At 44.1% G+C, this 23,858-nt stretch overlaps 1 protein-coding gene across 18 annotated transcripts in view; it reads right to left on the bottom strand.

The window, feature by feature from the left end:
* Window positions 1–23,858, bottom strand: part of KANK1 (KN motif and ankyrin repeat domains 1) — a gene marked incomplete at its 3' end in the record, with an annotated part of 179,362 nt that overhangs the window by 31,584 nt on the left and 123,920 nt on the right. For 2 of the 18 annotated variants that reach the window (XM_081152466.1, XM_081152472.1), the window contains exon 1: window positions 11,908–12,014. The exons of 8 other annotated variants lie outside the window; for them this stretch is intronic. Of the gene's footprint in view, window positions 1–176; window positions 474–639; window positions 727–828; window positions 922–1,181; window positions 1,276–1,303; window positions 1,377–11,907; window positions 12,015–19,023; window positions 19,423–22,696; window positions 22,752–23,858 lie in introns of those variants that run through there. 8 more of the 18 variants (XM_081152470.1, XM_081152480.1, XM_081152464.1 and 5 more) reach the window with 8 other exon arrangements.

Here is a 23,858-nt window from a genome sequence, read left to right as displayed (position 1 = left end):
TGACCTGAGCTGTGCATTTCAGACTGAAAAGCAAGGCCATTTTTGTTTGTTTAAATTGTAGGATTAAGTAATGCACTTTCCTAGAGCCATAAATGAGAAACTCTGCATTTTTAGAGCTATGGAAAGGACCCAAAAGCAATGAGTGAAAACACCAGCCGTCGGTATACAAACCCCACCTGGCTGCTGTCAAGGTCCGAGTGCTTCCAGCAGCTTGGGCTGCCGGGCTGCCGGTCCCCACCCCAACACTGCTGAACATTTCTACCTGATATGGGAATGCGCTGAGCAAACCTTTTGCCCCTGTTCCCCCTCTTTTTCTCTGAAATGCTGGAAAGAAAAGCACAAAAAGGAGACTGCCAAGCAGAGGAGTAAAAAGGTGTGTGCTCTTCATTCCTTGATTTAAAACAATATTAGCTTGTTCGAGCTGTTGGAATTCAGGCACCAGATCTCAATTCTAAACCTTTTAGGCAAAGAACTGAAAGAGGAACACAGCACCCAGCATCTTCTAACCAAAGGAAGGGTGAGCTGATGAAGGGCGCCTGTGCCTGGAAATCCGTGCTCATGCTAACAGACCGTGTCTTTCCGTCTCTTTCCCTTTTAGCTCCACATGGACAACGCGTCACCCAAAATATGCAGCCGGACCTGTTTCTCGCGCTGTCTGAAATTCCACAAGCAAAGAGAAACTGCAGGCTCGGGTGTCAGGCGGAGGCAGACGGAGCGCAAAGACACCACCACCCAGGCGCTCGGACCCTGCGGGGCCGCGGCTCCCGGGAACGCAGCCCCTAGAGGAGGCCCGCAGGCCGCCCCCCCGCCCGCGCCCCGCACACCTACCCCGCGGCTGCCGCGCGCCCGCTCCGCGCTCCGCCGCCCGGCGCCTCGCCCCATGGGGAAGGCGGCCGCCCGGCCCGCAGCTCGCCCGGCCACGCGCACACCATAGGCCGAGCGCCCGCCAATGACGGCGCCCTCCGCCTCGGGACGCCGCCCCCGGCGCGCTCGGGCCGCGGCTGCCCCGCTTTCCCGGTGCAAACAGGAAGCCGGGCGCGCTGAGAGGGCGCGCGCTTCGCCCAGGGCTGCCAGGGGCCGGTGAGCCCCGTCCGCAGGGAGGCCCTGTCTGCGGGGCAGGCACTTCGGCATGAAAGAGTCTGTGTTCCCGGGTGGACGCTGCAGCCCGGGCCCTCGGTCACCTGAGCGAGCGACGCACAATCGGCCCCACTGTTCCCCGCGGGCTCGAGAGTCCCCGCAGCACCCGGCGGGCCGCAGACCTGCGGACCTCGGCCCCTGGCGCTCCCCCGGCGCGAGAAGTTACCCTTTAACGCGAATCTCAACTCGGCTTTTGCGGCTGATTAAAGCTTCTTTTGAAAAATTTTAAACACCCTTTTCCAGTTACAAAAGTAACTGGGGAAAAAGAAAAGTTCATCTAGAGACTAAGAAAAAAGTCACTCATCTCACCATCTAGTGGCAACTGTTAATACTTCGCTGTTATGCCTGGATTTTTCTTTCTCAACATATTTACTTTTCCCACTTGAGCATTTTCAATACGAAAGGTTAATTTTTTATGTTTTCCTCCCCCCCAAATTTTTTTAAATGCAGATTTAACATCATAATTTAAAGCACAACAAAATACATCATTCTTCAGTGAAATTTAACTGTCATGTATTAAGTTATTTCTGAAGTTTACAAAAGCCACAGTCATGATGAATTATCCTCGATTGGACTCTCGACTCCTAAATCTGGGGCTCAGTAGAAGTTAGAATTTTACCATGTTAGGCTTGATGATTTGCCAATACTGCTTGAATCAGAGGATCCTAAGGCTTTGTAATTCAAATTTCATGCTCTAGCAACTAGAAAAGCAAGCTGTATTCTCAAGGTGTCATTTTTACAATGTCCACAGCATGAATTGTTCTACAATTAAAGATACCCAGTGTCATTACTTTTTGTATCTCTTGCTTTCTAGTGTACCTTTAAAAACAGTAACACAAATATGGCACTTACAGGGCCCTGACTGTTTTCCAGACTTTTCATGTACGTAGTCATATCTCCCTATGCTAGACTGCAACTATCTGGAGAGCAACAGATTTAATATTTAAAATATCCTTCATTGTTCCCCCTTTCCAACCACACACATCAATTAATAAGATATAGGAACAAAGTAGATGTTTAAAAATGCTTCCTGAAGGAATAATTGCCGTAACATAATGAGCTTTAAAAAACATCTTAATGCTCTGCAGAGAGTTGCTTGTTCTATGTTAGTGTTGAGGACAATTCTTGCATGATGCTCTTTCAGTTGTTATCTTTAGGCTGTGGAATCATGAGTGGTTTTAATGTTGTTATTTATATTTTATAAATTTTTATAACACATAGGTATTTGTCTTTTAACAATATGATCACAAGAAGTCACCATTTGGAAAGCAAGAGAGATGAACTGAAACAAACTCCAAGAAAGTTCATTTGGGAGGTGGATGAATGAGGCAGCCATGGAGAAGACAGCTAGATATTCCTCAGTATGTCTCATCCCAATCTTCCACACTAACAGCACTCCTATGTTTAGCTGGGCAAATATACAGACTATATTTCCCCAGCCTCCTTTACTGTTAGTATGGTCACAGCAGAAATGTCATGTAGCAACCATCAGAAACCTCCCTTAAAAGACACAGGAATAGGTCTATGACCTCCTTTCTTTTTGATCCTTCATCCTGCTGCCTGGAATGCAGATGTGATGACTGGAACTCTAGCTGCTATCTTGGACCATGAGTTCATACACAAGGATAGAGGAACAATGTGCTAGATGAAGCCTGGGTCTCTAAGAGCTTTCTGGATCAAAGCTACTTCTGGAAAGCGTACCCCTATACTTTCATGTGAAAGAGAGAAACTTCTATTTTGTTTAGCTATTACATGTTTTGGGTCTCTGTTACTTGAAGCTAAACTGAATTCCATGTCTCTACTCCTCGACAAAAATTAAGACCAGATCTGCAAATGAAGGAAAATAATAAATAATAAACTGGGGAGATGCTACAACAAAACTTTTTTTATTACAAACATTTTGATTAAGAATAATTATGGAAGTGTAAAAAACAACAGTTTAAAAAAATCTCTAAGTGGGTTATAAGGAGACTCTTAAGGAATTAAAAGCCTTTTCTTGGACTAACAGAGCTATGCCTGCCAATCCACAGCCAAAAACCACTGACTATGTCTGCAACTGGAATCCTGAAAGTAACAGCTTCCAACTAAACATTCTGGAATCAGAGGGCTGTCCCTGGTGTTTACAAGAATTTTCTGAATGTCTGGAAATCCAGTGGTGGAGACTGCTCCTGGCACCACCTCTACCTTCATTATGTAGCATTTACTGAAAGCTTAATTGGGTGCAGAAAATGGCCCTATTCAGTGGTAAGAGTAGGAGGAAGGATTTATAAGAAAGAAAATGAGGTATAGTCTAGCTGGGAGATAAATGCCAAACACCCTAAACGTAACACTAATTGAGATCAGTTACAAAGGCACATTATCAACAAGAACAATATGACAGTATGTGAATAAGTGATCAAAACATAATGGAGTTAACCAGGAGGTGAGTTCTGAAGACGAGGTAAGCGATGATAGACTAAAAGGAAAAGACAGGTAAATGGTGGAGAAGAGCCAGGGCAGGGCCTGTGGGTGAAGCACAGAGAAAGATGAGGTTAGAAGAGAGAGAGATGACTGCGTATAGAAGAGGCCATCCGACTTGGGTCCTGGACCAGGAGAATCTTGTCGACTTAGTCACTGTTACATTGCACACCCAGTCCTATGCTGGGGGCTAAATGGCATCAATGAAGATTGTCTTGATAACTGAGATAAGGAAAGAGATTAAATTCAAGGGGACCAGTTAAAATGTTATAATCCCTAAGTATGAAGTGAGGACCAAATAAGAAATTTATTAATACATTCAACTTATATTTATAATCACTACTGATAAAAAAGCAATCTTAATCCATCCTCCCTCCCTCCCTCCCTCCTCCCGCCCTCCATTCCTGTCCTTTCTCCTTCACCAGGCACTGTTCTAGGAGCCGGGGACACAGTGTGAACCAAACGAACAGGATCCCCACTGTCATAAGGCTCACAGTCTAGTGAGGGGTGGGGTGCATGGAAAAAGAAACCCAAATATAATGCAAGGCAGGAGTGAGATAGGATGCTAACAGTGGGCCACATGGCTTCTGGGGTTGATAACATCATCGAGCTGACCTAGTTCCTAGACAGCGAGGGTCTCAGAGTCCCTCTTTCCTGCTTCTCTCTCCCAACCCAGTTTGCACAGCCTGCAACTTGCAGTAACCAAACACCAAATGTGGCAGTACCAACTAGAAACAACTTTCCACATGCAGACCAAATTGCCATGTGTTCAGAAAAAAGTCGAAATAAACAATGTGATGGCAATTCTACTCTTTATTCATATATTTACTGCACTTATGAGAGGGGCTCATTTTATGGGCTCAAGAACAATTTGAAATTTCCTTACATTAACAAAATGAAATAGAGATATGCATATTTCAAAAATCATATCATTTAAGTTCATAAAGTATTATATGGTTTTAACTGTTCAAGGAAACTAAACGTACTGTCCAAACAATATTTTGTTTGGGAAGATATAAAAATTAATGTACTCAATGGGAGGTGAAATATTAGATGGTGGAAACTAGTAAGAGTACTAATGGGCTAGTGGGATTCACACCTGTTTGCCTCCAGGGGACATTTGACAATGTTTGGAGACATTTTTGGTAGTCACATCTGGAATGGGGACTGCTACTGACATTTAGTGGGTAGAGGCCAGGGATGCTGCCATAAACATCCCACAATGCACAGGACAGTCCCGCCCTCCCCAACAAAGAATTATCCAGTCCAAAATGTCTCAGCTGAGGATGCCTACGCTAAAGACAGTGGGCAGAGTAAAAAAATGCACATACAGCAAATGAAGCTATGGGCTTCAGGTCCTGCCCTTCTCGGGGGGACCAGAACATCATGCTCAAGTGACAGGGTGATAAAAATGCCATTTCTGAGTAAGAAAGCACTAAATACTTTTCTACACCCTCTACCACAATGAGCCATTCTTTAATATGAGCAAACACCCTGGAAGTTTCTGAAATAACGTGTCCTGGTGGACTTTTAAATGGACAGAATTTTGATATTATTACTTTAGCTATTAATCAGGATACAATGACTTCTTTGTTCTGGTTTCACTGCTGCACACTCCTGGCCCAATTACTACCAACTAATGGTGCCATGAAAAATAATTACACCCATGCGCCACAACTTCCACACACTCTTTTTTGTTGTTGTTAACTCTCATCCAAGGATATTTTTCCATTGCTTTTAGATAGACTGGAAGGGGGTGGGGAGAGAGAAACATCGGTGTGAGAGAGGCATATTGATCAGTTGCCTCCCACACGCACCCTGACTGGGATGGGGACCGAACCTGCAACCCAAGTACGTGCCCTTGACGGGGAATGGAACCCTCGACCCTTTGGCACACAGGCCAATGCTCTAACCACTTAGACACACTGGCCAGGGCTCTACACACTCTTTATGTGTTTTTCTTCACCAGATATTCTACCTGACTGTTGAAACTGAAGAACTCTGCTAATCCCCATAACTGTATTGTCTCCTCTCACAAGAAGCATGAGGACTCGGCTTAAAGAGCTGAGTCGGTCCCTGAGAATCACATAATTATCACAGGTTCCCACATTTAAAAGCAGCAGAGTGCAGCAGTGTTCAAAGCAGTGAAAATCATTCCACATCAGCTAAGGCTGAGAAGCAGGGGGAAAAAAACGTAGGATGAGCTCCGTGAGCGAGCTAAGTTTCCCATGAAGTTAATTACTCACAGTGTGAAAGTAACTGAGCGAGCAAATCAACTTTTCTAGGCACGCACCAGTGGGATAAAGAGACAGAGACGCGGAGCAGGTCCTTCTGAACAGGTTTAACAGGAAAGCTCCCCTGATGACACTGTTGACATTAGGGCGGCCTCAGGGTCTTTAGACCTAAGGAGCTTCCCTGTGCCTAATCTACGTGAGAAACTCCACCTGTTAGAGAATACACAGTGAGAAGGACAATGTAAGTGCTCCTCATTCTGTTTTAAAATAATGTATGGCAGGCCAGATTTTTTGCCTGCTTTTTCATGTACCAACGAGTATTTTAAAACCCACTCTTTACCCCACCCAGCTAAAAAATCCATCCAATCATTCACGCAAATGATGAGCACCTACTAGGTGTGAGGGCCTGCTCCATGAAGCCTGCACCCCAGTTCCCTGGAGTTTCTGCTACATACCTGATTTCACCTGCACCTCTCCTCCGGTTGCAGCTGTTTCAAACAGCTACCTAAATGCTTCGTGCAAATAAAATGACATTAAGAGAAAGCAAAAGTGTATGCCAGAAGTTCATAGGAAATACCAGGGCCTCTGACATGCATATGTTACATACCTGCATGGTTTGTTTACAAGGCTAAGTTATCATGTGATATTGTTTCTCATATCTGTAACTCTTCGTAACTCCATTTAGCTTCTCCCCCTAAATCTTCAGATTTTCTTTCACAGCCGATCTCACCTCCGGTTCTTTAACCTGTCTCCACAGATATTAACCTGCACACCTCCACGTCCATTGTCTCCCATCACCACCCCCTTCCAAAATGGCTCCACATTCTATGTCTATCTATTCCCACACCCCACAGAGGGAAGGATGATCCAGGGAAGATGCAATTATCAGAGAGCAAGATGGTTTTATTCTTTCATTCAGTAAATATTTATTACGTAGCTACCATGTGCCAAACACTGCTAGGAGGTAAGCAAATTGGGACACAGAGCCTGCCTGGACAAATGTGCAAACTATAGGAGGAGACAGACAAGTGGCTGCAGAAATAGCAACTGTGATAAGTGCTGTGAAAGTGAAATACAGCAGGGAAGGTTGGAGTGAGCAGAGACCCCAGCTGGGCTGGTGCAGGGAGTGTTCTGCCGGTGTGTATTCCAGGAGTCCACCAGGCAAAGTGTCTGGGTGTGTGTGTGGGGGGGAGTGTGTGTGTGTGTGCGCGCGTGTGCGCGCGCGCTTGGTGGGGAGACTGGTAGAGAAGAAATTCTAGGCAGAGGAAACATCATATATAAAACCTGCCACTTTTAGGAACTGAAAAGGGGGCTTTACGTGATAATAAGGTAAAAACAAAAACAAAGTGATGCAGAAAGGGGACAAAGCCCTCATCCCATAGGACCCCTGGAGTCAGGTTTTTGGTCCTTACGGGCACTGGGTGGCTATGGACGGGTTCTAAGCAAGGGAGTGAAGTGATCAAATCTGCACTGTAATAAGACTGCTCTGGCTACATACTGGAGTATGTATTAGCACTTTCTTCAGTGTCCTCCATTCAGTTTTCCATGAACTGTTCACATCCCCCCATGAATTTTTCTCTAGGTATCACGAATTCCTTTGCACCGTGAGTTTTGTGTTAGCCATAGTATTAAGACCACCAGAAAGTAGAGCCTGACTGAATTTGGAACACCCTGTGGTCTACACCTTCCCCAAAATACTGAAGAGGAAACTGAGGAGGCCTGACACAGCTGAGCTTCTCAGGACTGAGCTGGAGACCAGGAGCAGGCCTGTGGACTCTTCCTTCGGGACTCTGTCCATGACCTCATCCTGCTAATAAAAACGAAAATATTTTCCCAAAGGATGACTCACTGTGGAGAAAAATGATGGATTTCCTTTTCTGAAAGTCATAAAAGTATGATAAATCTAATCTGGAAGGGACAAGTGTGGCATGAGTGAGGGCAGGAAGAACGACAAGAGGACATTTTAGAGAATGCAGGCTCTGAGATTGAGCATGCTGAGAGGCAGAGCACAAACTCGCTCCGTGTTTGAAACTAGGATGGGAATAGCAGGGCCTGAAAATGACCATGAAGCAAAGACAAGAGTGGCCCTGGCAGCCAGCAAGCAGCTCTGTGAAGGAAGGAGAGAAAGAGGACAGTACTCCTGCCAACCCTCAGTGCTCCTGGCCCAGTCCTTACTTCTCTGCCCACACCTGACCAGGGGCTGTGTGCCCAACAGAGAAGGCTAAAGACAGAGAACTGGGTCTGGGGGAATGTAAGCAATGCACTCCAGACAGTCAAGACTTCAAATCTGGGATAATTTGAGCATCAAACTAATATGATTAATGATAGTAAGAGATGATAATCCAGTGAGAAAATTAGGTATCTTCAGTCTATGTTATAATACATAAATACAGGAGAGTGCCAACTTATAAAGAAGGAATTATGGAACTGGAAAATCACCGTTAAGAACCTCAATGGATGCTAAGGCTAGTGAGTAGAGACTTCCTACTTAAGGAGGAGATATTGGGGTGGCCTCAGAATACCTCCCCATAAAATATTCATCAATCACTAAGAGAAACGTGGTGACTACAGTGCAGGAAGCTGGCAGGCAACCAGCTTGAAAGAAAGGGGAGGCTGAGAACTGCCTAGATTGAAGGACATTAAAGGGATATGACAAATGCAGCACATGCACATACGCACACACAGATGCAGAAACGATGGAGCAAATGTGGTAAATGTTATCCACTGGGGAATCTGAATCATATTAGCTATTTAAAGACAGTGTCAGGCGTCTGTTTGGCTCAGAAACTCTCTTTTGGGTTCTCACTGTTCAAATCTGGGATAATTTGAGCATCAAAGTAACGATGTTAATCATGACTGTGTGTGTGTGTGTGTGTGTGTGTGTGTGTGTGTCTGTGTGTGTGTATATCCATACGAACAATGGTAAACCTACTTTTGCCCCATCCTGTATGTAAAACCTTCCTTCACTGTGCCCACAGTGTCTCCGTGGTACGTGAGTGCAGTCAGCCAGTCACCAGGGAGCACAGCCAACACTCCACTGTTGCTCATGTGTAAATAAAGCAGCTCTTTTAAAAAAAGAAAAAAAACGGGCTGAAGTCTCTGCTCTCCTATATTACATATTCTTTGAGGAATTTTACATTTGTTTGAGGTATCCCTGGAAACCTGTAGAGCTTCTCAATAATTAATCTTGCAGACTGATGTGCCAGGAGCCCCAATAGAGAGAATAAAGTCTGAAAGATCCTTTCTGTGGCATTAAAATCTTCAACAATTTAATCTCAATCCAGCACTTCCCAGTTTCCTCCCCACCCTGAACCTCACTCTTCGGGAGGAGCAACTTTCAAGCCTATCTGCCTCCGCTCATTCTGTTTCCTCTGCCAGCTCATACGCCCTTCCCCAGCCTACTCCACCAGTCAGAATTAGCTGTATCAACCTTAGGGACCAACCCAAATATCCCATCCTTTGTAAAGTCTTCACTCATCTCCAACTGCTCTGTCCTGGGAAGAACTGGTCCCCTTCGTCCCCCCACTTTCCTCTAACACTTAGCCTACACTTACTGACATGTGCTAACAGCAGGGACACGACTGTCTTCCCCTAACAGACTACGGGTATCTTGGGAGCAGGAACCACATAGTTATTTTTCTATCCCTCACTGCATAGCACGGTGCTTGGCACACAGCAAATTCAGTATTTGTTGAAATGAAAAACCCCATGTCTAGGCCTGTACCAATTAATAAGTATGGTGGAGAAAGAGATGTAATGATTAAAATCAGGTACTCTAGGGTCAGACTGTATGAGTTTGAATCTTGGCTTTGCCACTTTCTAGCTGTTGGCAAGACAGATTCTATCCCAGTGGTGTAATTGGGAAAAACAATGACCTGCTTCACGGTGTTGCTGGGGACCACTGAGAATGATGCCTACTGTCTACTGGTACTGATCACCTCTGTAGTTTGGTGACGCATGTAGGCTTGCCCTCTCCTTCACCCTGCCCTGTCCCCACTTCCCGCCTCCGAGAAGCTAGGGTTCGAAGGGTTGAAATGTTTATTTAAAATCAACTGAGTTTGCTAAGATCCTGAGGTCTAAATTGGCTTCTGCTTCCCAGAGTGGATGAGGGAGACGCTGGCTGGGCCCTGCAGGAGAAGGTGCCTGTATATGTGCACACCAGGCTCTGGGAGAGCAGAGTGCGGGTGCCGGTTAGGTGCAGAGGGAGCCCTACACCAGCATCAATTATGCATTGAAAGGAGGTGAAACAACGCAAAAGTAGGCAAACATCCTCCAACCTTTGAAAGTATATTTTGGCCAAGTTAAAATATTTCCTTGTCACAATAAGAGGACAAAGGTATGCACTGATGTTTCGGAACAGTCTCATTCTTGTACTTCTACCAAAGCTGTAAGAGTGAAGCCTCTCTAACACAGTGTGCGGAGATGTGTGCTTTAGATGCACCGCGCACCTTCCCACGCGGTCATCCAGGATGGCCTGCCTAACTTGGGGGGAGATATAATTCTTTTCATAAAATAAGAACAGGGCTGCAAACATTTCCTAGTTCACAGACACACAAGGGGCAGTAGGGATCTGGAATCGCTCGATGAAGCAACAAGATTTGTATATGTGAAATGAGGGGGTTGGTGGGACTCGATTTCCACAGGTTGCTTCCGGCCTATGACTCTGACTCTAGGTTACACAAAACTTCCTAACATAGCATGCTATGTGATCAAGTGAAGAAAGACGTTAATTGCAGCAGCTGTCAGACCAGATGTTCAGGCAGACAGAGCTCATGGCCTTGCTCTCTTCCCATGTCACTTGGCAGCACCTTTCCAGTTGCACCATAACAACTGGCACCACACCTCACATCCCCAAATGCCACTTCCCTTTGCTGTATCACCAGTTCTACTCTGGGCATGTCTTAGGAGTCCAGAAGCCAGGCTGCAGGTGAGCAGTTGAGAGGGAAGAAAGTGGAAAGGGTTAATGTTCCTGGGAATGGAACGGGCTATGTCTTAATAAAGGGTACATTATATTGAGGAGGCCCATGACATTATAGAGGCCTGGACGTTTACACAACGGCTCTCTTCTCCAGTGTTCAGCGTCAACTACAAGATGCAATGACTCTACCCAAAATCTGCCTGAAATAGCCAAGATGCCACAAGCTCTTCAGTACTTACCCTTCTCCAGCTTAGGCGGTGCTGCTCTTCACTGTCTAATTTAACATATCATTGCAGAAATATAGCCTGAATTTCATGCATGCACCCAAGAGAACTAGCTTGGAACTAAATGCTATTTTCCAAACTTTCTTCAAAAATAACATGCTGCTAGCCCTGGCTGGTGTGGCTCAGTTGGTTGGAGCCTTGTCCCATAAACCAAAATGTCAGGGGACATGCAGGGGGCAGTAGGACATACCTAGGTTGTGGGTTCAATCCCCAGTTGGGGCACATACAGGAGGCAACAGGTCAATGTTTCTCTCTTACATCAATGTTTCTCTCTCTCTCTCAAAATCAATAAACATATCCTCAGGTAAGGATTAAAAATTTAAAAATAAAATAAAATAACATGCTACTCTAAGCCTAAATAGGAAAATGTGCCAGTTCAAAGGGTAATTTTTTGCAAAGCTGAGAAGGAACATAAACTGGGACTTTGGAACAGAAAGGGCTTTTCTAACATAATAGAAAAAATTTGGGAGGGGTCCAAGGGGGCTGAAGTAATTGTATGAATCTCAGCCCTTATTTTGTTTTATAGTGTTTATATAAGGAAAATAAACCAGCTTTAAAACACACTGAGCAGTTCCCATTAGAAAAACTGAGCTGAAAACAAATGACCAAAAATGGATTTCGCAAAAAGGAAAACTCTGGAATTTTATTAAACCATAAACTCAAAAACTCAAACCTTAGCATATAGTACAACCTTTCACTCCTATAACAATGACAGCTTTATGTTAAAGCCACAGCTAAAGCTGAAATTTTCACTGAACCAAAAGTAAAGCTCTGAGTTAGCCTTTCCAGCTTGTTAATAAGAGCAAATGTTTTACACCAACCCCCACCCCGCACATCACACTATCCTCTTTTTCTTTATTGGGGCTTTCTTACTTACCCACCCAGAAACAAAATAACTGTGATTTTCAGCAAGCAGGAAGCCAAGTCTCAGGCATACTTCCCTCGGCATTAAAGGGACTACACAGATTAGCAGGCAGAGAGCCCAGGAGCTTCTGCAAGAGAATTTATTTATACCCATTTGGAATTTCCTGACCAACTAGCAGCCTGCTGGCCAAGGGGCTTAATTCCAGGCCTCTCGGCGTCAGTGAGACAGCAAAAACTACCAACGAACGAAACTGCTAGCAAGGATCTTAACAACAAAAGAGGTGAAGAGATCTCTCCCATGCCCCTTCTGATTTTTCAAACTATCCTACATGAAATGCCAACCTAGAAATGCACCTGTAAACCTGCTAATTCTAGGAAGAACTTAGAAAGGCAGCAAATGTTTCCTTATTCTTTAGCTCACTGACTCCCTCCCCCCAAACCCTACAGGCCTGAGAGAGGCTCACTGCTATAATTTGAGCTCTAGCTCAGCAGCCCTCTTATGAAGGAAATGATTCAGTGTTATGCTGAGCCCAGGCTGGGCTGGAGGCAAGTGGTTCCTTTTCTGGGTGTATTTTTATTTAATGCAGCATGCAATTTGAAGGCTAAAAACACTCCCATTTGTAAACCACAGACCCAAACTTTTTTTTTCATATTCCCTTAAACATTTTATCCAAATTAGATCATGTGACTTTTTAAGACACACAGAATCAGTTCCCAAACAAATGCATTCTGTTTTAGGGTGATAATATCTTTGAGCAACCTTTTGTTTCTGTTTAGAAAGTTAGTAAGAATGATATGTCCCTCTACTGATTCAAATTCATCACCTTTAAAAAAATAATGTAAGAAAGAGGAGGAAGAGTTCCTTTTAAACCACTCATCGCCTATGTCTGAAGATCGGGGTAAATGCGAATTTAGTGGAATGATACTTACCGAATTTTCTCTACAGGACAAACAAGCAAAGCCAGTTCTAAACAATAAAGCAGAGATTAGCAAAGATTGGGGGTGACTCTAAATGGCCTGCTTTGTAAAGTTCAAAACGGGACAGCTATGTGGAGAGAGGCAAAGTTTACAAGAGGCCGCTGGATTTGCCTAGTGTGACTGGTTGCTTCTCGGGCCTGCACCCCTCCCCCCACCTCGTCACTCCATTTATCTTCTCACTCCGCTCTCCCAGTCCACATGGGGGGGGGGGGCGGATACTTTAAGGGATTATCTTTGGGACAGACATTTTTCTGTGTGAAGCTACAAAGATTAAACTTTTTAAAGATGATGTGGGACTCCTTTAGGTTTGTTATATATCAAATCAACAAACTGATTCAAAGGGAAATAAACTAAGAACAAAGCTTCAAGTGCCAGATACCTTGAAAAACAGGGTCCAAAGAGTTCCAAATTATGTTACCCAATAACACCAACATTAAGAGAGATTTGAGTTCTGCCTGTTTTTCTCTTTTCTGGGGGCTTTAGAAAACTTTAGTGAGATATTTACATATAATAAAATTCACCCATTTTAAGTATACACTTTGGTTTTAGTAAACGTATATAGTTGTGCATCTAATACCACAGTCCAGTTGTAGAAAACATCCTTCGTCCTTAAAGGTATCCTTGGGCTTGCTTTAGCATTTGCTTTTAACAGAGAAATTTTCTTCTCTGTACTTTTGAAAAAATTCTGGTATTATTTAGTCACATTATTCTATTCCCGACTAGGTATTAATATTGAAAGATTTGTTCTTAAGAATTAAACTGAGGAAAGCAACAGAATGTGTTTCTTAATCCTGCAAAGAAAAATCCTGCTAAATTTTTATTTTATTTTGCACTGTGTGTTCTGTAAGAATAGAGCTTATTCTTATAGAACAAAGCAGTCGAAGGCAATTATCCTGTGTGCGCGCTTCTATGAAGGAGAGGTCTAGCAGAAAAAGTCACTGTACGCAAATACAGGTCTAGTCCTTCCATAGAGAGGATGACAAAGGTTGGAATGGGAGGAGAATTAAAAAAAAGGAGCTCCTTCTGCCTGGAAACTGTCACAAAGGTTTCACTGTGGGGAGAAAGTCACAACTGTCTGCCTTTACTCTCTCTTAATTTCTGTACAAAGAAGCCAAATGCAGTCTGGGAGGAAAAGATGTACTCAAGGCTTTTCCTCTGACAGGTGGGCAGAAAAGGTGACTCCCAGGGAGAAGGGCAAAGGACCGAAGACAAAAGACTTCTGTGTTCCCAGGCTGGCTGAGGGGGTGAGTGCACTGCCAGGCTCTCCCCTGCATGGTGGCTGCAATCAGGCATGCTTCTGCGGGGCTTACTTAACAGGATTACTGCATCAAGACTTTTTCTCCAGAGGGCCTGACCCCAGGTCTAGAGATAAAACCAAAGCTAAATGAAGTAGTGACTGGTAACAACAAATGACATTTTGGACATCTTAAGATGCATATATCCTGACATATCCTGAAGTTACCTTCCCCCTCCTCTCCTCAACTTACCACCCTCCCAGTCTCTCGGACACAGTACACATGCACCTGGGTTATCAGTCTCACAACAGCCTCCTTGCCCTGTCTTCCCCCACCATCCACTGTGCACAATTCCTCTGGCCTGCACTGTTTCAAGTGCATCATACATATATAACTCATTGACTCTTCACAACAACCCTGTGAGCTAAGTATGATTATCAGCAGTTCACAGCTGAAGCTCACGTCATCCATGCTGCTGCTCTACCGCTACTGCCCACGCTACTGCTATATTGATACTACACGGCACCCAAAAGCCACACACCAAGCACATTCTTTCCTGTAGCCCCCAGAGGGCAAAGCAAGCTGAGGAAGGGGAGGGGAGGGGAGCTGACATTTCTGATAGGTAGGGAGGAAAGAGCATGCTCTATGAATGTTTTTACTTGTACCATTCCTTCCCCTTCTGATGCATACCCCTCACCAAACCTTCTCAGACAAAATTCTTCTAGTTTGCAAGGACCAGCTAAAATATCAGGTCTGCCTGAAGTTGTCTATCTTCCCAGCCACCTCTTCACCTCGGCTCTCAGAGCAGCTTGTTGTTTCCTCTGTTCCAATCTGTGCACATGACTGACATCCCTACAAACTTACAGGAACTTTGTCCTTTCCATCTCAACCACAGTTGTGTCCCAGCACTGTAGGTACCCAGGACACCTGCGGTCCATTTAATTCCTTCCAGAGGAGCCAAGCTTTTGAGTGTTTCCATGAAAATGTCAAGGACTCTGAGCCCAGGTCCTCATTTTACAGCGGAGGCAGGACACTGGTCCAGAGGGGTGATGGGACTAACATCACCTTTGCCATTCAAGGTGAAGGTGCCAAGGCTGGAACCTCCCAGAGCAAGCATCTCAGTGCCACAAGCTCTCAACCCTGCTGCACAAAGGGCCTGGGGCTGTTTCTAAAAATGCTGAGTTACCCCTCCCATCCCCACCCCAATGAATCAGAATCTCCTGGGGTGGGGCCAGAGGCATCAGAAATTTTAGAAGCTCCCTGGATGAGTCTATGCCATGGCCTGGGATGAGAACCAGCCCAAATCTACAACTCAAGGGTGCTCTTCATTCAGGCTTAATGAAGCTAAGCGCCAAACTGGGGGTAACCTTGTAAGCAATTCAAGTACCTGCAGAGTCCAAAACACAAGTTCAAATACCTTTAGAGTCCAGACCAGCAATGGGAAGGAAGGGGTCTAGAGGGAGCTGGAGGTGACCAAAGAGCACCTGTTCTCTCCAGTTGACTGTGGACCAATGGAAATACACACCCAGTGATGTGCTAGATCTTCTGACTTTTCAAGAGAAGCTGAAGAAATCGGCATTTTTACATGAAATTACCTAATTTTTAAAAATCTGGCAATTAATTCAAATTTAAATAAAGCTTTAAGTTGCTCAAACAGAGCACACTCCCAGGCATCAGTGTGGCACCCAGCAAGGTCTACATGGTATTCATCCGGGGTCCAATTTCATTCCTGTACCCATCCCTTTTCTTTCCCCACTTTCTAAGTGGCCAACTTTTCCTCACTTTAAACTGCAAGAGTCCATGTTGGAGCAAACTATCAAACAAATTAGAAAAACAATTTTAATTCTGATGCATATTAACCTAAACTCCTACGTTTAAATTTAACTCTTGTACTACTAAGATGTTAAAAGAAAAAAGAAGAGACAGAAAACTCATGGACAACAGTGTGGTGATTGCAGAGGGGAGGGGAGTAGGTGGAGGTGGAAGAGGGTATGGGGGGATAAATGGTGATGGAAAATAAAATAAAATAAAGAAAAATAATAATAAAAAAATACAAAGGCAACAACCAAAGCGACAGCCCAGGATCCCTACCATCATTTCTCTCATAGGCAAACTTAATGTGCAAAACCCCTACCTGTAAGTATTCATCTTAAAAAGAAACAGAGTGACAGCAACATGCTGGGTTATCACTGTTACAAAGGGCCTGAGCTGCTTCTGCTGTATTTGAGACTTCTTCCCAACCCCTAGAGAAGTCAAACACCTTATCCTGCTACTTCAGCCACCTTTTCTCATACTTGTCATGGGGTGTGACTCCAAAAGCTGGGTGTCTAAGCAACCACAGCAAGGGAGAAAAGTAGGCGTAGTTCCTTTCAGTGTCACCATAGCTGCTTCTCCACCCACATCCATCACAGCCTAAGGGACTGACAGGACCTGAAGGGATTACAAGGACAGGTCCGGCCAGGGCTCCCAGCTCCTTCTGGTCCTGAGAGGTGTATAGAGTGCTGGGTGTTGGAAGAAGATGCCTCCTGTGCATGAAGGGATTAAGAAGATCTGCTCCTAAAACTGAATGCATGGGGAGATTTTCCAAGGAGAGGCCACAATCAACATGAGGAGGGTGTGGTGGCCGGTGAAGATGTGAGATACCAGTCAGGAGAGTGAAATCTGGAAGAGGGTGCTGTGGATGATGGGTCTGTTCTAAAAGGTCAGAAAAAGTCCTCTGTCTTTGTTATACCTTACTCAACAAAGTGCATTTCCCCAAACATATTTAAGCCTTAACACTGGAGTCACAATGAATTCATACACATTAGGCTTTCTTTTCAGTCTGGGTTGCCCCAGGATTACTTTAATCAAATTTATTAATTATTTTTTTAAATCATTTTTTTTAATCCTCACCGGACAATATTTTTTCCATTGCTTTTCAGAGAGAGTGGAAGGGAGAGAGAGAGAAACATCAATGTGAGAGAGACACGTCTAGTGGTTGCCTCCCACATGCACCCCAACTGGGGCCGGGGATAGAGCCTGCAACCAAGGTATGTGCCCTAGGCCGGAAACAAACCCAGGACTCTTCAGTCCGAGGGCCGACGCTCTAACCACTGAGCCAAATCGGTTAGGGCTACTTTCATCAAATTTAAATAAGACACTGTCATACAATATGTTTTCATCCGAGATTTGAAATCAACATTTAAAAAAACCAAATGACAAAATGAACTGAAGCAGGAAACCAACACAAAACTATAAAGGCTGTAAATAATCAGTAATAAGAAGGACAATTTATTTCTTCCCATCTAAAGGGGTGATAAATCTGTACAGACCTTCCCAAGAAAATCGCGGGAGAGAAGGTAGACCAACCGGCCACACTCCCACCTGAGAGGTCACCTACTCAGGTTCTTATCCATAGTTTCAACCACCCACCAAACTAGACTAGATAATAGGCCTGGGACAAAAGAAACCGACCAGAGTTCCACCTCCTTTCTCTCTGGTTGGGCTGCTAACAAGCAGAGAAAGGAGAACTTTCCAAATGGCCTGAGACAATAACCCTCCCTGACAACCACATTATATCTGGTCATGTCTCCCTGAAACCCAAAGCATTTAACAGACAATATCATTTTAAGCCTACCTGGAGCACGCGATGGAGAAGGCAGATGCTAAAACATCCATTTAGTCAGAGGTAAGAGGAAGCAGAAAGCAAGCAAGTGTATGTGGCAAAGTGAAAGCCACTTGTTCATTCAGGAAAAAAATACCCAGGAGAACAGGCTGGGATAAAACTGCAAAGGGCATAACAATGTAAGATTGGCAACTCACAGGCTCAATTCAATCCCACAGCGTTTTAAGTAGGCACTGTGCCTGTGTTTTGCTCTGTATCAGATGCCCAGCATTATGCCAGCACAAGTTGGTGTGTTGCAAATATTTGTTGAACACTGAGCATGTTGACTCTATGTTGAGTACTAAGCAAGGCACGATGGGAATACAGAAGTGAAGATGACCTGGAATCTTGCCTCTTAAGACCACAAAGCTTACATATTAGTGAGGACCACAACTGTAACTCTTAACTAAAAGCAAGTGATGGCAACTATTTAACAGGATATAAAGCTCTCTGGGAATGATGAAGAGGAAGGGGTGACTTTCCATTGGAAGTTTCTGAGAACATTTGCTGGAAGAGAGGGCACAGGACTTCAAGGAAATAAGGGCTTATATTAATAGATACGGTAAAGACATCCAGATGAAGAGAACAGTGCTTTGAGCAAAGCCACTGAGAGGGGAACAGGGCAGAGTGGGACTGGGGAACAGCAGCTGGGAGGGTTCAGGAGACCCCACTTCTTTCATAACTCTTTGGACGGAGCTGGTGTCTTGCTACCGGGAGGCATGAAAGCTGGGAAGGCTCACCATCATTTCTGCAAGCACCAGGACTGAAGAAACAGAAAGAGACCTTGAATTCTATCAAACTAAGGCCAAGAACAACAGCTCAGAGTCAAGAGAAGGGAACAGAGATTAAAATTAGTGAAAGATAAAATGTTTGCAGAGAAAGAAAAAAATAACAAAAGTATAGAAAGCCCAATGATCCTTAATCTTGCCAGCCATCCTTAACAAAACCAAATCACAAAGTAGTGAGAACAAGGCAAAGACAGACCAACTTTCACAGGACCTGAGGGCTGGTCCCTCACACAAGAGGAAAACGGCTGCCTTTCTGCCAAATACATTTCTATGCAGTCACTTAAAAGTGAGCTACTGAATGAATGAGCTGGCTGAACTGAAGTATTTCTACCGAGCTTTGAGTGGTTCCTTCTGGTAGTCCCCAAATGACACCCCCATTTAAATTCACCACGATTTGGAATGTTTACTTTTTCATCAACCAAAAGGACAGAACACCAAATAACAACACTCCAGAGGAAAAGCCCCCAGCTCTAATCCCCCTTTACCTTTTGAAGATTTTTCTGGTCTTGGGTTTCTTCACTTAAAAGCAGTAGGTTCCAGCAGCTGTTTTCTAGTGCCCAAAGAACATCCGTGCACCCCACAGAGAATTCACAGCTCGTGCGTGCGTGCGTGTGTGTGTGAGATGCAGCAAAGTGTAGAAGGTAGTGCTCAGGGCCTGCTGGGATTCCTTCTGGGACAGGCTGACAGAGCTTGTGATGTGATGTGACGGTCGTTTCCCCTCACACAGCTGAACAGCTGTCCCTGGGGCAGACGTGGAAGCCGTGGAGAGTGTGGTGCTAATGGAAAAATCTGGTGGCGCAGGACTTCGGTTTTGTAATTTTTTCCTGTAGGCTGCATTGCTGGAATGGTTTGACATGCAAACCATTCCTTCCCTCCTCCCCTCCCGGCCTACAGACTTCCAGGTCTCCACCCGGTGCTATAAAAATGAGTGTATCATCTGGCTGCGTGAGCCCTGGGAGGGGCGGAGCCCCAGGGAGGGCACATGCTACTTAAAGCCTGCAGGTATTCTGCCTCCTCTGCCAGGTCAGCGAAGACAAATCCGTCTTTGTCTTCACAGTTGGAGGGGATCATGCCAAGCGGGCTGCCTCAAAAGCCATTTCCCTGATGCGTTCCTGATTTCAACAAAGCCTCCCACCCACTCAATCTGAAATGCTGGGGAAAAAGAAACAAATGCCCCAGACCTTGGTGGATAGGTGGAATTAAATGAGGGGGATACTGAGAGCAGAGAGAGTGAACTATTTTGGGTGTTAGTTATAAAAACGTAAGAGTTGATGCACATGGACTAAGGTTTTAAAGATATTAAGCAGCTGCATTATGAATTATTAGAACTATCACATCTGTCTCCCTCTTTTATATTTCTAGTCTGGGAATATGCTCCCCTTTTTCTCCCAGGAGACTCTTAAATGTGCCTCCTGGACAGAAACACTGATAACGCCTTGGCCTGATGGACAGTTGATGCCAGAGAAAGGGGGGTCAAAAAGAACATGGGCAGGGATGGGAAAACAGAGCAGGACAGGCTGAATCAATGTTTTCACAAAATTATCTGCAAAGCTGATGGGATTTATCAACTAAACCAAACACTGTGAGACTAAATTTAGAAAATCACATGACTATCTCTTGATTCTACCTAACTGAAATCACATCCAAAATATAAAAGATCCCTTTGAGAGAAAACTTTTCCAATTAAATAAATTCATGATAAAGAGCCTAAAATAAACTTAGCACTTGTGATTAATCGCTAGTGGCTTCCATAAACGATTACTCCAGTACCAGCTCCTTTAAGTAAAGGTACACATGGTCAAATTGCAACCATGTCCACAACCTTTGATCCAGCTGGGAGAAATGTCATGGATCACTCAAATCTGGCTTGTCACAAACAAGACAGAGCAAGACTGGTACAAAGGTTTAACTTCCAGGATAAGAATAAATCCCATGAATCCAGCAAAGTGTTCCTTGGCCCAGTTCTCCCTCATGTCGACAGTTCTGCTTTTCTATCTGTTGGTTAGAAAGGCCTTCTGAATATTATGGAATATTATTTAATCTGAAATTTCAGCCATGGCTTGCTCTAAGAACTGCTAGGATTAGAAATCTAGTCACTATTATTATTTTTTAAATCCTCAAAATAGTGGCATGCTTATTTTTAAGTTGTGAGATCACTAAGGTTATAGATATAAATGGGCTGCACAATTTAAAACTTCTCATTTTCAGGTTTCAGAATGAACAATAACCCAAAAGCAGAACCGGGCTTACTTAGCCTCTAAAACATGAGCATAATCCTAAAGCCTACGGAAATGAGTAAACCACAGCTTACTCCAAAAATATCCAGCAGAGAAGCCAAGAGAGGAAAAAGGGAAACCTCAATTTATTTTTAATTAGAATTTCTAGAAGTGTTTGAATGACTCTTATCGAATCTGATTTCCTGATTGGGTCTTCCTTGAGGTTTTTATCAGAGAAGTCTACTCAATGAAATTTTAATTAAAATCTGTTGCCAGAGAAGAGCAAGAATTCACTACTCTTGTGAATTTGAGAACTATGCTAATATTTTCATGCCAGATCAAAACAAGCAGCTTTTTTATAGAAAAGGACCCCAGAGCAGAAACTGCGAGCCTTAGTCACTCATTTCCCAAGCCCATACAAACCTTTCTCAGAAACTACACAAAGGAGATAGACTGGAAATACCCAGGACACAGGAAAAGGGCAAACCCTGGAAAAGGAAGCTGTACTTGTGATGGGCTGAGCTGGCTCACCCAGGTCCTTCAAGAAAGAGGGGAAGTGCATAGTCAGAAATCCAGGCCAATACTCACGATGGGAAGTCTGCGGCCCAGCAGGGCACAGCGCGCTCAAACCCTTGCAGGAAGCGCTGTTTTAATCCTTTGATTCACTGTGTGGTCTTAGAATGACAGTAACAGCTCAAGTCCTTAACACAGTTGAGTTCTCCCTATTGGGTCTTTATTTTGTGTTTTTCCTTTCTTTTTGGCACCCACAAAGCATCTGGGCAGAAATCTCCAACCAGAGGGTATCTTTGCCCAGCACCCAGCTTCTATCCTCCCTACACTCCAGGAGGCTGGTACTTGCTGAAGTACCTTCTTCCGCTTAGCTGGAGAGCTAATCGCCTGTCGGAACTCCTACGCTTAACCCGTTGTGACTCGCTCAAGGTTTGGAACAAGAAGGTTTATAAGGTGAAGATGGTTACAGACTGATTGGGTTAAAATGCAAGCCCCATAAACAGGCAGGCACTCTTCAGAACCTCTGAAGGGGCTGGATGAATTCTGGGGTTCTGTTTAACGAGACAGGCAGGACACCGAAACCAAGGGTCTCCTATTTGTAGGTAGTCTTGGCATTTCAACCGTTATGAAATTCAAATATAACTACTTTTTACTTAAAAAATATATATATCTTCTCATACACCATCACTATGAGAAAATAAATTATTTCATGTATAAACTTCAGTGTGAAATTAGCCTTCAATAAATTAACAAGGAACCGTTTCTTTTAAAGTTGAAATGCACAATCTAATTACATTCAATTATTAAACACATCAAATAATGGATGAAACTGCATGCATATAAGGTATTAGGTGTTTGTTAATTTGGCTCTATAAAATAATTCACTAAGAAAAAAACCAACTTATCAACATAACCTTTATCGTGAAGGACATTTTCTTCTTAACCATTCTATTTCTGGGTTTTATACATTTTCTGAAATTAAATACTTTCCCCTTGATCTGTTTAAGAACTTCACAGACACCACACTTCTGATTTTTAATGTCAATAGAATACCTTCAACAAAGAAAAGAAACTCTCCATATTGAACTTCTGATTTAGCCATTTAACTGCCTGAGCTGGACAAGTTGTGTTTTGTCATCTGAAATTTGGCAGGGAGGTTGGACAGGTGAAAATAAAAAAGATCCCCTCCTCTAGGCGCCTACAGGATTTTGTTCTGCCCTCTCAGTCAGTTCTTCTGATACACCCTGCACACACCACTTAGGGGAGAATGCCAAGCACAGGGCGTAACACACGTTTGATCCTTCTGCAGATTGAATCGAGAGACCCTGGCAGGTCATGCCGGCTGCCCACAGACAAGGCGGCCCCCGTTTCTCATCGGCTCACCCTCTGCCTCTGAGCTAGAGCTAACACCGACGACAAGCCTGGGACTCACCGCCCAGAACACGCCACCTCCGCTTGCTCCGGGACTTTCTCCACAGATGGTCTCCGAAAACGCCGGGTGGTTCCGGCCAGACCAGTCTGTGCAAACTGGTCTTGTACTTGACAAACAGCACGCAGTTCCTGCTGTCAGGGTCACCGCAGTGGGCTCAGAGTTCTGTTTGAGAAATACTCCTGCCCAGAAAAAATATTTACACAACGGAGAGTGGGCTGCAGGGCACCGCAGCGTTCCGCCCGCGCTGCCAGGAGTCCCTGGCTCTGTCTGACTCACCGGGGGTATCAGTGGCCTTTGCACCTCGTTTAAGATCTGCATGGAGACAAAACCTGGGGCCGAATAACTGACTAGGCCACATATGAATGTATTCTATTAATTTAAAATGACAACCGCATTTTAATGCAATTCAGTAAGGACTTTAATAAGTAAATAATGTATCTGTCTAGGAAAAAATATATATTTAGGCTGTAAAAGGGAAATAGCAAGAGAAGGAAAACCTGCAATAAACGAGCAACGGCAAATATTAGCAACAATAAAGATGGTGATGGCGGGCATAAAAAGTCGCTCCATAACGCTCATCTACTTGTTTCATTTAACTGTTAGACTCAGGAGAGCAACACAATTCCTGCCTCAGTGTCACAGCATCTGACAGGACCTGGCACGGTGGCACCTGTACAGGTGTTTATTAGGTCAGGAGCACATGACAGGGACAGCAGAAGGACAGTGAAGTCCTCTGACATTGACCAGCACTTTATATCTTAAAAAGTGGTGTTGTGTGTGTGTTTTTATGGCTCTTGTTTTATTTTTTTCTCACAACAATCCTGTGAAGAAGGCAGGACAGGTATTATTATCTTCATCCGACAAATAAGCTACTTATTATTTGGCTTCTGAAGAGATGCTAAGCTCTAATTAAAGTTGCACAACATTAATTAAGTGTTTAGAGAGGTATCAATCAATGCATCCAGTTTACAATATGATTCAGAAACCTGGGAAAAAGTGGACTATCCCCATCCCTAAACTCCACAGAAATACAGCAATTTGCCTAACTAATGACCCCTATAAAAAGAGAAAACAGTCATGATCAATTTATGATACTCACTCATTACATTAACAAATGACATTAGGGTACTCTTAGTGATACCAAAATAAAATGTTTTAAATT

The sequence above is a fragment of the Miniopterus schreibersii genome, assembly GCF_964146895.1.
Source record: "Miniopterus schreibersii genome assembly, chromosome: 11".
Lineage (NCBI taxonomy): Eukaryota > Metazoa > Chordata > Mammalia > Chiroptera > Miniopteridae > Miniopterus > Miniopterus schreibersii.
This window is presented reverse-complemented; position numbering and strand designations above follow the sequence as displayed.